Raw genomic sequence first — 16,806 nt, forward strand, 5'->3', positions numbered from 1 at the left:
GTAGAGTTTGAGCAAGCTTTGAATCTGGACACCCTTCGAAGGAGTTTGTTCTCTAAGTCCTCCACACTACTCACTTAATTCCATTCTCTTCTCTCTCTAGATATTCAGGCTGCAGCTCCTGCAGCAAACTCTAGGCTCTAGAGGATTTAATATTTGCAGCAATGCTTGTAAATAATCCTGAAAGACAAACACAATGTAAGCAATACAACAGGTAACTTAAAGTACACTGATGCATTTTCTTGTTAATTTTTAAAATATAAAATAGTGTCTTTTTTCATAAAAACTTACAAAACAAATTTTGTTCATGGCAATAGTTTAGAGGCAGAAAGTGTAAATGTTAATTATCACCCTGTACCATGACAGATAACACATGCTCATATAGTCATATAATTTTTGTCTTTTATTCAATGTGACCATATTTATAAAAAAGAAGATTCATCTGTAAATAATGTTTCACAATACACTTTTAACATGCAATACCTTATACATTTGAACTCATGAAATATTTTTTATGAAAGAATTATAATTTTTAAATCAGAGACCTGTGTTGACATTAATTAATGAATTAAAGATGAGTTAATGCGACCGTGAACATTATCACAGCAAATCTTTGCATATGTTTTTCCTAAAAGAACATTTGTATCCTAAGTGTTATCAAGCTGCCTTGGTCATTTGGCCAGAGAAGGAGATTGTGGACTTTCTGACACAAAACTCAACAAAACCCTGCTGCCATTTATAATATTATCTAACTTGATCTTTACCAAAGGAAGCTTCTATTGTAAAAATGATCTTCTAAAATAATAAAAATAATAAAGAGTTTTTGGCACAGTCTCATGAGTGAGTACCACCACAAAAATCATTAGATGTGAGAAAAGATTACAGCTAACTAACTGGTTCTTTTGTTGTACTAACTCTTCAAATGATAACTTTCTTTTCTCTTTTGCCAAACTTTTGGAGTTTCTTTTCAGTTTTTAGGCCATTAATATCTCTATAGCCTATTGCATATTTTGACTGAACTTTTTAATTGGATTTTTCATACCTGCTAGTTGTCTAATTAGGTGAGTTGATTGCTTTGTCACTTGTCAATATGGCATTAAATTCCTTTTCAACCATTCTGGAAATGCCTTACTTGATTGACAAATTTTGCCCTTACACACTAAACTCTATTACCTTTTCAAATTTTATTTGCAGATTTCTTATGTAAGTTTCCTGTGAATGGTGCCCGTCTTTTGCATTAAGTTCAGTCTGGTGACCCTTAATCAGAAAGGAGCAAACAAACAAACAAAAACAATGCTGGCAAAGATTCTAAAAAGGAAAAAGAAAATAGCAAATTTCTCCCTTTATCATACCTCTTTCTCTTGTTCTGGCATTTTATTTGAAATTTTTGTGTCTTTCTTAGCTTTGGAAAATTAGCATCTTTAATTATTAATATGAATGCCACTATATTGTGCAATGCTAGCTATAATGGTGAGTATATGAACAGCAAATTCACTTGAGAAATTTGCTGTTTACACAATTCTTATTTTGTTTCTTACATGTATCTTGACGTTTCCAGAGCAGTGGATAAAGCTAACTCAGTTCACTTTTTTCTCACTTGGTGACTCATACACATTCAATTAATACTCCCCATGCTTTGGGGAGCTTATGAGTAAGGAAGCACTGACTGTAAAAGGAACTATGTCTTTCCTTTCCATTTTCAGCTTAGATCATTGGCCAATACAAGGAAGTTATACAAATAAGAAAGATGTGTGTGATAAGGTTCCTTGACCATTTGAGTTTCTTAGAATGCCACCACCTTCTGTGTGGGAGTCAGATTCTAGTTCAGATAGGAAGTGTGGGTTATGAGGCTGTGAGCTTATTCTGTTGACATCACTCACTTGCCTCTGCTTGCCTGAGTCTCTGCGGACTCTTTAGCTTTGCAATCTCACTAGAATTCCACATTCTTGGCATCACACACTCACTCTGTGCATCAAGGTATGCCAAGCACATACATAGTACTTTGATTCCATATTCACACACATGAGGGTAACACAAAAATAGCCATGCAAGGACTTTAAATCCTTTCACACCAGAATGAATTTATGTTTTGATCTGTTTTTTTTATGAACATTTTGAAGTACCTGCATATGCTCTACATTCCTGTTAGACCTCACTTTCAAAGCACACATTCGAAGAGAGATTAAATGAGTATTTTAAAATTACACGTTCATTTGACCTCTGGGCTATTGGTGGTTGGCCAGGTCATACACTTATGAAAGCAAGCACCGGTTCTGGTTGTTTTCAAATAACCTGTTTATCTAAACAACTCAAAAAATGTTGCCAAATAATGAGAAAACACAAACAGTTTCAGATGAGATGCCTTTCACTTTACATGTGTCATTTCATTTAATCCTGAAGGAGCCACACAAAGTGGCTTCTTTGTTGTCTGATTTGTACAGAAACCAAGGTTTCCAATGCTTAAACTATTTACATAAGATCACACAGACTGTAGCTAGTAGAACTGGAATTTAAACCCAGAGAATTTGCACTTTGTTTAAATGTAATAAAGGAGATAATTTAAAACTGGGATTTCGACTGGTAATGTAAACAAGGAACTGAGGTCTAAACCAGCCTTTTGTAATAAAGCACATACAGTTTATCTAAACAATCAACAGCAACTTCAAATAATAATACTTCAAAAAGTCATTGGAAAAAATAAAAATGTTTTTGAATAAAAATCTTAGAAACCATGCGTCCTCTCATAATTCACAATTTTCATGAAGTTCCTGATGACCTTTCTTTCCTTTCCTGTCATTCAGTTGCGCTTTTCTGGGCACATAACGAAGTGTGCCCAGCTGGGTATACCCTCTCACTTTTATGTCCCTTGTAGAACAGATCCACTGCTAAGAAATCTAACAATCTCTTAGCCATTGCTCAAGAATCAAACTTTGAAGTCCAGAGCTTTTATCAACCCAAATTGTCCAGCTGCAGCTAGTTCTATTATTGAGCAAATGCTGTTAACTGGAAGCAGGCCGCTTTCCTTCAGAGCTTGCCCTGCCAAACTTGTCTGGCAAAGCTGCCTGCAAGTATCTCTTGATCTATAGGCCGAATGGTTGGAGCTGTTTTAATGAACTGTGACTAAGGAGGAGAACACTTCTACGTGCAGTGCCACCCCAACAGGGCTCCATGCACCTTGCACGAAGCCATTATTCTCCAACAGCCTGCAAGCTCCACTAGTCAGCAGTCTCCACCAGCGGCAGGAAGCTTTAAGCTGTCAGTAGGGCTCTTGGTACGGTTTGACTTTAACTGTTTGGTGACAATTTGGGTGAGAGGGAGGTTTCTATGAATCTACCCACTGGCCAAAATCTAATAACCCTTGGGATTTCAAAATATTAATTGCTGACTCTTCCTCTTTCATCTTCCCTAATGGGTCTTCATATGGTTCTTGGAAGATGTTTATAATGAAAAAATATACACAAATTTGAAAAAGACAATTTTGTACCAACATGAACTTCTCTTTTAATTCTGTCTTCTCAGGTTTTTGAAGTAACCTCGTCATTGATACTGCCCAGATGGCCTGGTTTTCATAGTTACAAAGATCTCCCAATCTGAAAATCAATGACAAAGGCCATGATGATTTGCAAGAGCTCCCCTTTGAGAATGATTTTAGGAAGGAAGGGCCAATGAAAAAAAAGGCTTATAAATAATTAGGAGCTAGGAATGGCTACCATGGTATATGTAGATAATTAGTTACTTATGAACCGCAGCATTAGTCTGAAGGCAACAAAGTCTTGATAGATAGATTTGGAAGAAAGCAATGGTGCAGCAACTACTTAGCAGAGTGCATGGGCTGAAGGACAAAGAATTAAGAGGTAGAAGGGCACATAAAACTCAAAAATACAGCAACAAAGAAAAGCCACAGGTGACAGGAGCCAATATGAGGGAGAGATGAGTACAGTATTCCTTTAAATGAAAGCCAAATAAATACGTTTTTGAAATCTGAGATGCAAAAACGGAAAACACTGGTTAGCCATTCACATCTTCTAGCATTGGTAATACCCTTAGTGGTCAATAAAACTAATAAGTGGTGTCAGATCTGTCTGAGCTGGCAATGACATTTAGGGAAACAGTCAAGGCAAAATGAAAACACAAAGGGACTACTGTAAGAATATTGTGTTACTTGGACTTGCTCACCACTTATTTTGCCAAATTGCCAAAGATTTCCATTGTCCTGTGTGGCAAGGATAAAGGAAAACATAAGTGGAAGCCAAATTATTTTAACTTGAACATTTTTCAGGTTTTTTTTTCATGAGATGTTAGTAGTTCTTTAAGTCTCAAATAGTTTGGCATTTTTAAAATTTTCTTCATATTTACTTGAGAAATAAGTGAATTTCTGACCTGCCTTGAGGTTTTAGTCATCATTGTTGAGAAAGTGATTTCATTTGAGAATATGCTAAAATCTGAAAGAATGAGAAAGAATAAACACAATTGTGAAATGATGCTTTCAATGCATGGGTACCAGACAGGAAAAGCTCTTGTTTTTTTCCTATATTTGATCAATTGGCCTGGGTAATCCATTTGACTACGGTCGGGTGGCCTGACATGCCTTCAGATTAGTTTAGTAGGGATTAAGGTGGCATGAAGTTTGTAACAGTATGCTTTTGAATGTACAAACATGCTTGGAAATTCATTTATCTTTGGAAGGAAAGGGAGATTAGTTCACTCTCCAGCTGTATTTACAAGTAGACGCTCGCCACTGCTGAACAGTGTGGAGCTGGAGAAAATAACTATGCTTGCCTTTCCTTAAGCCCACAAGCCTTTTGATTTCTGCCCAAATAAAGCAGGGCTTTGGCACTTGGTTCTCTTAGCTGGCAAGATATCTGCAGCATGTCTGCAGAATTTAGAATGGCCAGGAGGGGCAGGTCAAAGACAGCCAAATGATGATATCACACCCATAAAACCTCATCAGTGGTGACATATAGAAAACACTCAGTGAATTGCTTTCATTAATTCACCCTTATGAAGAAATTCTTAGCAATGTCTTCATTCCTTGGCAGATTTCAGATTCTTGCCTTTTTGCCTTGCTTCCTTCATTGCTTTTCCTTAAAACAAACAGGCTATCCAGCACCGATTGACAGCAAGTGTGGAAGCATGGCTTAGGCTAGCTTAGCATGCTTAGACTGCGTTAAGGGGGATATTTCATAAAAGTTCTATTCGCCTCTAAAAGAACAGAAGTCTTTTCTGTGGTTTAGACAGTAGATGCTCCTGCAATGAAATGCAAGGAAATATGGGTATCCGGGATAAGAATAGGTACAACAAGGCTCCTGCAAGCCAGACCTTGATGTGGCTCTGGGTTTCACAGATCAGACTGTTCTGGGGGACATGGAAGGAAGTGATGTTAAGGCTTCCTGGGCAGGCGTGAATTCTGGGAAAGTGTGGCATATAGAACTGCATGCTGACCCAATGTTCCTTTGGGACACACGTTTTCTTAGCTGAAAATCTGGCAGGGCTACAAAAACACAATAGGAAGAACTGAGGGAAGTGAGAAAAACGGATGGCAAACATTTCCAGGTCATCATCTGATGCTTTCTGTTCTTTAGAATGTCACCCTTGGCGGGGGGGGGGGGGGGTGGCAGATATTTGCAAAATTTATCAGTTGTGCAATCTAGCTGTCTAGATCAGGGCCATGAAATCTTGAGCTGAAGCCCTTACAAAAGAAAGTTGAATTTTAGGCCTTTCCAGTATATGTGGCAGAGAACATTTTTTTTTTAAGATTTTTTGTTTTTATTGCAAAGTCAGATATACAGAGAGGAGGAAAGAAAGATCTTCCATCCGATGATTCACTCCCCAAGTGACCACAATGGCTGGTGCTGTGCTGATCCAAAGCCAGGACCCAGGAGCTCTTCTCGGTCTCCCACACAAGTGCAGGGTCGCAAGGCTTTGGGCCATCCTCGACTGCTTTCCCAGGCCACAAGCAGGGAGCTGGATGGAAAGCGGGGCCTCCAGGATTAGAACCGGCGCCCATATGGGATCCTGACAGGTTTAAGGCAAGGACTTTAGCTGTTAGGCCATGGTGCTAGGCCCATGACAAAGCTGAGAGCAAGGAAAACATAAATGAAAAAAAAATTACTGAAAAGATTTTTGGGATATTTAAGAATGAACAGCAGCAAAAAAAAAATTTTGAAGGTGAAAAAGAAGATCAGAGATTTTGAATTGTTTCACAGGTACATTAGTTTTTAAAGATTGCTTTTCTTTTTATTCGAAAGGCAGAGCTACAGAGAACAGAGGAGAGGGAGACAGAAAGGGAGAATCTTCCATCTGCTGGTTTAATTTGCAAGCGACTGTAAGAGTCCAGAGTTGAGCCAGGCTGAAGCTAGAAGCCAGGAGCTTCTTCTGAGTCTCTCATGTTGATGCAGTGGTTCAAATACTTTGGCTGTTTTCTGCTGGTTTCTCAGGCTGCTGGAAGGGAGCTGGGTCAGAACTGGAGCAGCTGGGACATAAATCAGCACCCACATAGGATGCTGGTGTTACAAGTTTAATGTGCTACGCCACAAAACAGGTCCTCACTGGCAAATTTTTAAAGCAGCCAAGGCATCATTTTGATAGTCCACACAAATCTTTGCTCTTTTGTAAGCTTGTAGTCCTACAGTGACTTTTCTCAGCTTGGGACAGTTTGAAAAATTAGAATTCTCTGGTATTTTGTGGGACTTACTGAATTCAGGGAGGTGAGGGAAAACCCCAAAATGCATGTCGAAGGAGGAAACTGTGAAGATAGCAGCCGTTTCTATTTCCTCAATATCAGGATTGTATTGTTTGAGTGAAAATATTGCCTCCAATTAAGATATCTTGATGATCTCATGCAGATTTAGTGTGAATAAATGAACTGAGAACTACGCTGGTTTGCTAAGGATCTTAGCGTCTTGACTGGCTTTTAACCAGATGAACATTTAGACCTATTTATGATCATTCTCTCTAGGAAAAGAGCCATAGTATCCAATCAGAGGGGACTGTGGGACTTGAAACAAAACAAGGTGAACAACTGCAAATAATCATAATTATTTCAATGAGAGCCCTTGACAAAGAATCTGGAACACCTAAGCTGGGTTATAGAGAAAGAAACTGCTTGACTGTATTCCCTTTCAGCTTTGCTTTTCTGTGGTTCTGGGCATTCTTCCTAAGAAATACCATTCCAGTCTCAAGGTCATAGCATGGTAATGAAAGAGTGACTTTGGTACAGTTGGGTGCCGGGGAGACCTTCCTTTCTGTGTCAAGAATTCACTGAGTCTCCTGTTGTGCATGCCTTGTTATGTTGAAAACTAAAGCGCCTAGTTTACCACTGGATGAAAACGTTAATGATGAAATGATGATGCTCCTTCGTGGTTTTCCTTCTAAGGAAGAATGACCAATCAACTTCCTGGTGCTAATTCCTGTTAGTCCTTCCTTCTGGCCGGGGAGCTACAAATCAAGTTTGGTTGCAGAGATCTGATTTTACTCAGGGAGTAGGTTGAAATTTTTTGCTCATTTAGTTTCTTAAGCATACTGATGAAAACCTTCACAAACTGGTGTGAAATAATGCAACAGTATTTTTGGGTTTTGTGCTTACATTTTCTTCCTGGTGGCAGGGAAATGTAAAGGGAGAAATGAGGTTGAAGGCCTTCAGATCTTTTTCATTAATCTTATATTCTAGTCAAGAATGTAAGCAGATGCAAATAAAGTGGAAGGGCATGGAAATCAGTTACAGGTGAGAAGCAAGCCGTTGCCTTCCTGAAGCCTCTGTGCTGATAGTTTAGAGCATCGTTGAAGTGTAAGGGCCTAAAGAGACTGGAGACCTGAGCCAGTGCACCAGAGCAGCTCTCTGCTCTCCAGAGCAGCAGTGAATGGTCTTGCTCTTATTGATGTAAATTTGTAAAACTACAACCCCAGAAGGTCTCACCTTGAGCGACCAGGGCAAAGCTCTGTGTGTTGACTGAACAGGAGATTTGGGAAAAGAACATTTTCTTAGCATTCTTGACGCAGAATTGTACAAATTAAAACTGCAAATGTGCGCTGTGTGCACTTGAGTGAATGTACACAAATATAGAGATAGGATCTTCATGTTCTGCCTTTCTGGATGTGAATCACTACACTGCCTTTTGGCTCCTCTACATTTTGTAAAGACTTCAACTCCATGAGCAACAGAAGCAATGTGAACCATGACCTTGGTCCTGTCTGTGTTGTTACTTATTATTAAAAGACGTATTTATTTATTTGAAAGTCAGAGTTGGAGAGAGGGAGGAAGAGAGATGTTCCATCCTTTGATTCACTCTCCAAATGATTACAACAGCTAAAACTGGGCCAATCAAGAGCCATGAGCTTTGCCTTGGTTTTCCATGTGGGTGCTGGGGCCCAAGCTCTTGGGCCATCTTCTGCCACTGTCCTAGGTGCATTAGCGGGCAGCCAAATCAGAAGTGGAGCATCCAGGTCTCAAATAGGCACCTGTATTGAGTGGTAGTGGCACAGGTACCAGCTTCATTCCTATGCCCCAGCATCGGTCCCCTCTCTGTGTTTATACACAGGCCCTCCCTCGTGGCATTCTGCCTCTTGGCTCCAGGTGAATGGCTATCAGAGGTCTTTATGTGCTACTCCCAGCCCTGTATTTGGTGTAAGTTGCAATTCTGGGTGGGAGATGAGATGCTGTGTATGGAAACGGCACAGCCTATCGCTTTGTTCTTTTACACATTTGGCTTTTAAGTTTTTAAGGTTTTTTTTCCTCCTTTTTTTCTCAGTTTGGATTCAGAGGATGAGAGAGGGAGTTTGTTGGCTGAGTTAGTAATTTATTGTTTTAAGTCCAAAGACTCCCAGATGGAGACACTGGTACTTGTAGGAGTGCTCATTAAAGGCCTAATCAAACAGGCTTCGTTGACTTATAGGCTGCTATGTTGTTGCTGGATGTTGGTTTTTACCACCCTCCTCCAGATATTTCATTATTTCCTTGGCAACTCTAGTATTGTGTTGAAGATCATCTGAGACTCAGGCAGAATGATAGGTGATGTGAGGAAATTGGAACCAAATGCATTTACTGTACTGGCACACGGACCACACATTTTAAAACTGGCAGACTTATCTTAATGCACTATCTTTCTAGGTCACAGCCTATTGCCTTAACCCCTAGAAGACTATTATCACTTCCTTTCAAAGCAAAAACGTTAAAGAAACATGAAGGAACTTCTAAGAACCCTATTCACTCAAATCAGTTGATCTCACTGATGGCTTGTAATAAGACTAATCGTATGAGAGGTAAATTATTGAAAACTTTAGAATACAAAACATGCAAAGGAGAAAACATACCTTCTGTTTGAAGTTCTATAGGACAAAATTAATAAAATGCCATAATTCAGTTACCTTTAGCTGATGTCCAATTTTCCTGGCTTTGAAAATGTGAATATCCCCCATTCTTTTAAAAATACAGGGAGTCATCAAAAAGTACATTAAAAATGTCTGCATCAAATGGATTCATAGTTTAATTGTATTTTTCTCAAAGATTTTCTCAGTGTTTTTGTATACCACAGAGTTGGATTTAAAAGAGGGTGCATGTGCTTGCTTCAGCAGCACATAAACTAAAATTGGAATGATGCAAAGAAGATTAGCATGGCCCCTGTGCAAGGATGACATGCAAATTCATGAAGAATTCCGTATTTTTTTGTGGCTGCTGTTCTAATTCATACCAGTTGTTGACCTTAAAAAGAAAGTAAAAAAAAAAAAAGGGTGCTTTCAGGCAAAATGGACACTGTGGCATAAAAATTCTCAACAGTCCTGTTGGCAGTCTGCACTGTTGAATGTTTAGTACAAAGTGATAAGAAGAAGTTGGATACAGAAAGCATTTCTCTGCAGAGAAACTTTGGGCTGATGATTCCTGATTCACATTTCGAAAGCAACGCCTTATTATAAGACTTTGTACCGTGGAGAGCCTTCCACTTTGGCTTTTAACAAACCAGTCAGCAACACAGGCTTCACTTGTGGAAATGACATGTAAGGACAGAAGTCTAGTTTGAAATGGACAGCAGAAGGAAGAGGTTCACAAAGAATTAAAACTCCACACATACGCTGAATGCCCTGGACTCAGAACCAAAACAACAACAAAAACCAAACCAACCAACAAGCAAACAAACAAAAACCCTGAGATTTCTGCCTCGTTTTCTGAGGTTGCTACAATCCCTGGATCTGCAGAGGTGAGTCACAGAGCAGCTATGAGCTGCCTCCTGGGAAACTCGATTCCTGGGTTGGCGTCATGGGAGTTTGCCCATCCTGTGTGAGACAATTTGTTAGATCCCATTCATGTGTCCAAATGCATGATGAGGGAGCCTTGCAGAAACCACCCATGTTCACACATCTATCATTCAGACACAAAACAAAATACAAAACACCAAATGTCTCTAGAGTTGAGCCAGATCTTTCTTATCTCTGAACAATCAAAACTTACAAAAGCCTCAGAAAATTGAAATGATTTATGAGTGCTCAGAGTTGCTAAACTTTTGACAATTTATTCTTGCTAAAACAAAACTGCCTGCATTATCTTGCGTTGCCATTCAGATTTTGACCCCAGAAAAAGTTTATTTCTGAAAAAATACTTCTTTGAATTTCATTTCCTTTTTTAAATATTAGAGTATGTTTTTTCTCTTGCTCTCTCTCCCTCTTTTAATAGAAAAATTGTTGCAAGATGGAGTGTCTGAGAAACACAGAACTTTCTCAGTGAAGTGTTGGTGGAACCTTGCCTGCTCTGGGCTGAAGCTTACACCCTGTCACCAGGCTGACCAAGTAACCACTCACTGCCTTTTAAACCACCAGGAAAAGTTGTAGGCACTAAAATATGTGATTTTAAGCCTGCCCAAACAAAACAAAACAACAGCAGAAAAATGAAAAAAAAAAAAGAAAAGAGCCAGTAGTGATCCAACGGCACCACCACCTTTTCTTTCTCTGCTGCATGTTTTCCTAAAGCAACGAGCAGGACATGACTGATGCTTTCACCCTTGCAGAAAAGAGGAAGGCAATGTATTATTTTCTAAAGCATTCCTTTATGGGTAAATCTGTGGCTCCTAGTCAAGGCATTTTATTTACTTCCTTGGCTGACATGACTTCTTAAGAATGCTCAGCTGTCAGATTTTCCCCTGAATATCAAGCCTGGGAGGGAGAAAATACATAGCAGGGATGGCAAAAGGCAAGAATCACAATGGCTAATTTTTTTTTAAACTCCCACTAAGACCCGAATGTATGCAATGAAGTAAAAACATGACTGGTCAGTTGTGGTTATTTTGTTCTCATTATTGATTTTTAGCTGAAGAGTGTTTCACTCATTTGAGACTCTTTGAGACCTTTGATTAATGTAAGATTTTCAGGAGCTAGCACAATGGTTTAGCAAGCTAATACTCTGCCTGCAATGGCAGCATACCATATGGGTGCCAGTTTGGATCCTGGCTGCTTCACTTCCTTATCCAGCTACCTGCTTATGGCTTGGAAAAGCAACAGAGAATGATTGAAGTAGTTCGGCCCCTGCACTGTCATGGGTGACCTGGAAGAAGCTCCTGGTTCCTGGCTTTGTATCAGCTCAGCTCTGGCCATATGGTCATTTGGGGTGTAAATCAGTAGATGCAAGATTTCTCTTTCACTCTCTGAGTTTCAAGTTGAAAACATCTTTTTTGAAAAACAGGATATTTGATTACTGTCTGGTTTAGCACCATGTCTACCTTCAATGAGAACATAGAAACAACCTCCAGACTGATCTTAATATCATTGTCAACGAAACCACTCTTTCCTATTTTAGTTCAAATACCTGGGTATCCTCAGGCATCTTTCTCAGTGATTATCTTATGATAAAATAGTGCAAGCATTCTGAACACACCTTGGCAAAGTGATACAAGACTCCTAGAACTCTTACCTGTGAGGTGGGTGTTTGGCCTTCTGGCTAAGATGCCTGGACTCCACAACATTGTACCTGCATACTACTTGGAGTTTAATTTCCTGCTCCAATTCTTGCTTCCAGCTTCCTGCTGATGCAGACTCTGTGAGAGCGGGGTGGAAATCATTGGGCAGTTGTGCTCCTACCATCCATGTGGGAGACCTGGATTGAACCCTTGGTTCCTGGATTCATTCCCAGGATAACCTTAGCTACTCAAAGTATAAGCAATTGGGGGATGAACCAGCAGGTGGAAGTACTCTCTCTTCCCTCTCAATTAGATAAAAATCAAGTAAAGAAACAAGGGGGAGTGGGTAGTGGGGATGACTGTTGAGTTAGTGATGTCTCTTCGGAATGAAACAGATAGGGAAAAGTACCAGATCCAGAGTGAATGCATCAATATTTTATTTTATAAATGTAACCTGAGGATTCCAAGGCCTTTCAGTTATCTGTAGTTTCCATTTATTTTTAACATACATCTTAAATAAGCTAAGCTCCCACCCACATAAGCTGTAGAAATTCCATTGAGTTTTCAAAATATTTCATAGTATGGAGGCGGGGTGGAGATAAGAGTCATTTTCATGATTGTGGTTATAACCTGCTCAAACTCTTGTAACAGGCCTTTCCCAAATCCCTGTGGCATCTCTATTTGTTATGTAAGCCTTGCTGGCTTGCTGTTTCTATTCTTGTTTCCAGCACCCTGATACAACTGATTATGCAGCAGTGATGGGAAGGATCAACAATACAAACCAGAAAATAGCTTTCAGTGGTTGCATCACAACCATGTTGCTAGCATTGTTGATCTTGCACACAGGTTTTTCCTGGTTGGGTCTCTGCAGATGAGAGACTGTCTCCAGACTGTCGTCATGATGACGTTGAAGGGCACTGGCCTGTCCTCCCATTTCCTGGCTTCTCTGAGTTCCTGCAATCTCATCTTCCTGTCTTCCTTCCACCAACATCACTTCCTTTCCCTATGGACCAGACACAATATTTATCAAAATTATTTCGATTCTTAGTTTTGACACCCCACATTATGAACATTATTTTGGACTTAGCTTTACTTTAAATCAAAGGACTTCTAAATATCTTGTTCAAATACAGGTATGACCCTCTGCTACTGTTGTTCTCTTCTGTCCCACCTTCCTAAAAATTCAAGAAGAAAGAACCACCCTTTTCCCCAGTGTCCTGGTAGATTGATAATATGAAGCATGGCCTGGAAAAATATTAGTCGCACTTAAAAGGAATATAATTAAGCAAATTATAGTATATGCATAGAATGAAATAACAACTTATAATTATAAATTATATTCATTAAAAGATTTTGGCTTATGTGTCAAAATTTTAAGTGACATAAATGACATAACATTGAGTAAAGTATATAATTCTGAACACATGAAATACTTTAAAATAAACAGGGAATATGTGAAGAGTTTTTGAGATGATGGTTAAGAATAATTTTATTTTCTACGAATCTCTAGCTCATGAAAGACATATGTCTCATTATTTCAAAGTGAGTTTCAGGGCAGGTATTTGATAGTGGTGAAGACACTGCTTCAGATGTGTAAGCTATTCTACTATGTGTGTGAAAGTCTTGGCCCCATTCCAAATTTCGGCTTCCTGCTGAGATAGATGCTGGAGGGCAGTACATTGTGGCCCCAATATTTGGGTCGTGCCACTCATGTGTGACACCCCAAATGAGTTACAGGGTCCTGGCTTTGACTTGTTTCAGTCACAACTGTTGTAAGCAGTTGGGGAGTGAACAACCACATGGGAGTTGTCTCTTTCTTAGTTTCTCTGCTTTCAAGTAAAATAAATAAAAGTTTAAAAAATATAAACGTGGTCTTTAAAAATCTCTCACCTCTGACCACCCTCTCAACTTATCCTTTATCCTAATGCTATTCATTATCTAGTCACATGGTTGGCTTAGCTCCATCAGCACGAACCCAAAGGTAGGTCATTCTGAAGTAAATGGGAATGTCAAGATGGAATGAACTCCGCGTAACAGCAGTGTAGATCAGTAGAAAGGAGAAGAAGAAAACTCACAATGCTGATTAGGGACAATCACTGTGAAAAGCTTCCAGAAGGAAGGTTAGTGCATTAATTACCAATAGAGTGTCAGGAAACAGATATTTTTGCCAATTGCATCCTTAGCCCTAACTTAGGGAACTTTCCAATTATGACAGCCTTGCCAAATCATCCTATTTGGTTCATATAAATAGAAGCAAAAATTCAACTCTTCCATTCCAACTATGTCAAATTAGGATCCTCAAGTTTCACACAGTTGAGGCCATCTGTTGTGATTACACTTCCTCTTACCTAATATGCAACCATGGAGTGTGTTTCACCAGGATAATGGAGTGTACTCTGTCAAGATCTGCAGATTGGGCCAAGTTTGGGCCTAGCAGTTAAGTTACCAGTTGAAAATCTCCATGCTTCATATCGGAGTGCCCAACTCCACTTGCACTCCAGTTTTCTGCAAATGAATACTCTGGTAGGAAGCAGGTAATGACCCAAGCAGTTGGATCCCTAGCACACCCCTGTGCTAGTTCTGCATCGAGTTTCTGACTTCAGTTTTCAATCTGGCCTAGCCCTGGTATTTGGAGAGTGAACCAACTGAGAAGATTGATCTTTTTATCTATATATATATAGTTCAAATAAATAATAAAAGCATATAGAGACATGTGTACATATCTCTGTACACATTTCCAAAGAAGTCAAGAAAGTTTCTGTAATAAACACATAACTGGATGATCCATTGCAGCTCACTGATTAGGAACCAAGCTTCTTTGCTTTCTACACTCTGGCTTATAATTTGTATCTGAAAATGAAATGAAATGAAATAAAATAAAATAATAAAATGATAAAAATAGTAAGTTGAACATTAAAGGAAATTTATGCAGTGAAATATCAGGATGTTTTCTAAGAAGGAATCAAGTGAAGAATTGAACACACACCAGTATGGACCACTGAGTTTACTCCGTAAGAGTTTTGCTGATTTTTTTTTTATGGATAAGAGATCATAACTGAAATATACCTTAGTAATTTCTTTTCATTTTTATTAAAAAAGAATAATTACCAAAAGATCAAGTATGTGTATTAGCTACTTAAAATCCTATGGATGATGAAAATAAAGTAATGGAGTAAGTGCACAGAAGGCTTAATTTGAGTCAGTGGATTTCCAGGTGGCCTCAAGGCAGTGTTAGGAGGGCCTTTCTTTTTTAAGATTTATTTATTTTTATTGGAAAGGCGGATATACAGAGAGGTGGAGAGACAAAGAGGAAGATCTTCTGTCCAATGGGTCACTCCCCAAGCGGCCACAACAGCTGGAGCTGAGCCAATCCGAAGCCAGGAACCAGGAGCTTCCTCTGGGTCTCCCACGCGGGTGCAGGGTGCCAAAGCTCTGGGCCGTCCTCAACTGCTTTCCCAGACCACAGGCAGGGAGCTGGATGGGAAGCGGGGCTGCCGGGATTAGAACCGGCGGCCATATGGGATCCTGGCACGTATGCAAGGCAAGGACCTTAACCACTACTCTATCGTGCCAGGCCCAGGAGGTCCTTCTTGATACTGGTAACCTCACAGACTTTGGAGATAAATGGCCTGACGTGAAATTCAGACTCCCTCACCAATGGGCTATGTGACTCGGTTTACGACTTGATTTCTGCAAGCATCAACTCTCAGGAGTAAAATGGTGACTATGCTATCATTACTCCACAATAGTGTTATTAGAATTGAAGGGGGATAATATGATGGAATAGTTAGAGCAGTGCAAGCAGGTTGATGGTAAATATATAATAAACACAAATTAACTCCCACGATTTTCAGTGGTTTGTGTGAGGGGAGAAAAAGCTACAGATGTTATAAAAACTTCAACCAATTGTAGCAAAACTACTACATATTGAAACTTTGTGCATGCAGTTTAAGCCATCTTGATAATTCATGCACAGTATTTAGTACTTTCATTTAAAAAATGTAAAAGGCAGAAGTTAAACTTTAATTTAAGAAGCCATAAAAGACAATACCCAAATTTTTAAAAAGTGTTAAGGAAGGGACTAACAAAAATTAGGTAGAATAGAAAGTAATTAAGTCATTAACAAGATGAGCTAAAGCAGCACCTGGATGATTATGAGGATACATTAAAAATAAAAAAAACAACTTTGTGGGCAAACTTCAAGCAAAACTGATAAAAAGTAAGAAGAAATAGAAAGAGATAACAATGATTAGGAATGAAAAAGAACAAACCCAGATACATTTGAACCTTCAAAATCATGAGAATATGCCAACAGTAACTGTTTCACTAAATTTGAAAACTTAAAAAAAATAAAGGTTCTCTTTGGATGTAACACAGCCTAATGATTAAATGTTTAAAACGGGTAAACCATTAAAATTATTCTCACTCCTGAAGTCTGACTCATACTTACTCCTAGTGTAAGTATGACAAATTAAGCTCTGTTATTCCACCTGCAAAGAGAGAAGTTCACAGGACTGACATAAGGAAAAAAGAGTTAGCAATTGTGTTAGGCATAGGACACTACTGGCAAATATTAAAAGACAAATACTAAGTTTTAAATTATTTTTGCGGATTTTGTTGTCAGTTTCCAAGTCTAATTCAAGATGACTAGAAAAGAATGAATATACCAAATCAAGTAAAAAATAATAGGTAAGAATATATTGCCTCTATAGAATAATGCCAATTGTTTTATCAGTGAGCTTTATTAGACTTTCATATAACAATAAATGTATTTTTAATACACTATTTTGGAGAATTGAGTAGGAGGACACTAGCTGTTCAACACATCTTACATGGCTAACAAAACCTCATAGAGAATAGCATCATATTGCTGAAGGCTGATGCAAGAAAGGAAAACCATTGACTCATGTTATTTATCAACATAGATCTA

General features: G+C 38.9%; 1 non-coding gene across 1 annotated transcript; it reads left to right on the forward strand.

Annotated features, from left to right (window-relative positions):
- Positions 1 to 9,551: 9,551 nt before the first annotated feature.
- On the forward strand, positions 9,552 to 9,658 carry LOC121147599. Its single transcript, XR_005882418.1, has one exon. It is a non-coding gene; the product is annotated as a U6 spliceosomal RNA (small nuclear RNA).
- Positions 9,659 to 16,806: the final 7,148 nt, after the last annotated feature.

This window comes from Ochotona curzoniae, unplaced genomic scaffold (assembly GCF_017591425.1).
Source record: "Ochotona curzoniae isolate NIBS_2020 unplaced genomic scaffold, NIBS_Ocur_1.0 scaffold_4506, whole genome shotgun sequence".
Lineage (NCBI taxonomy): Eukaryota > Metazoa > Chordata > Mammalia > Lagomorpha > Ochotonidae > Ochotona > Ochotona curzoniae.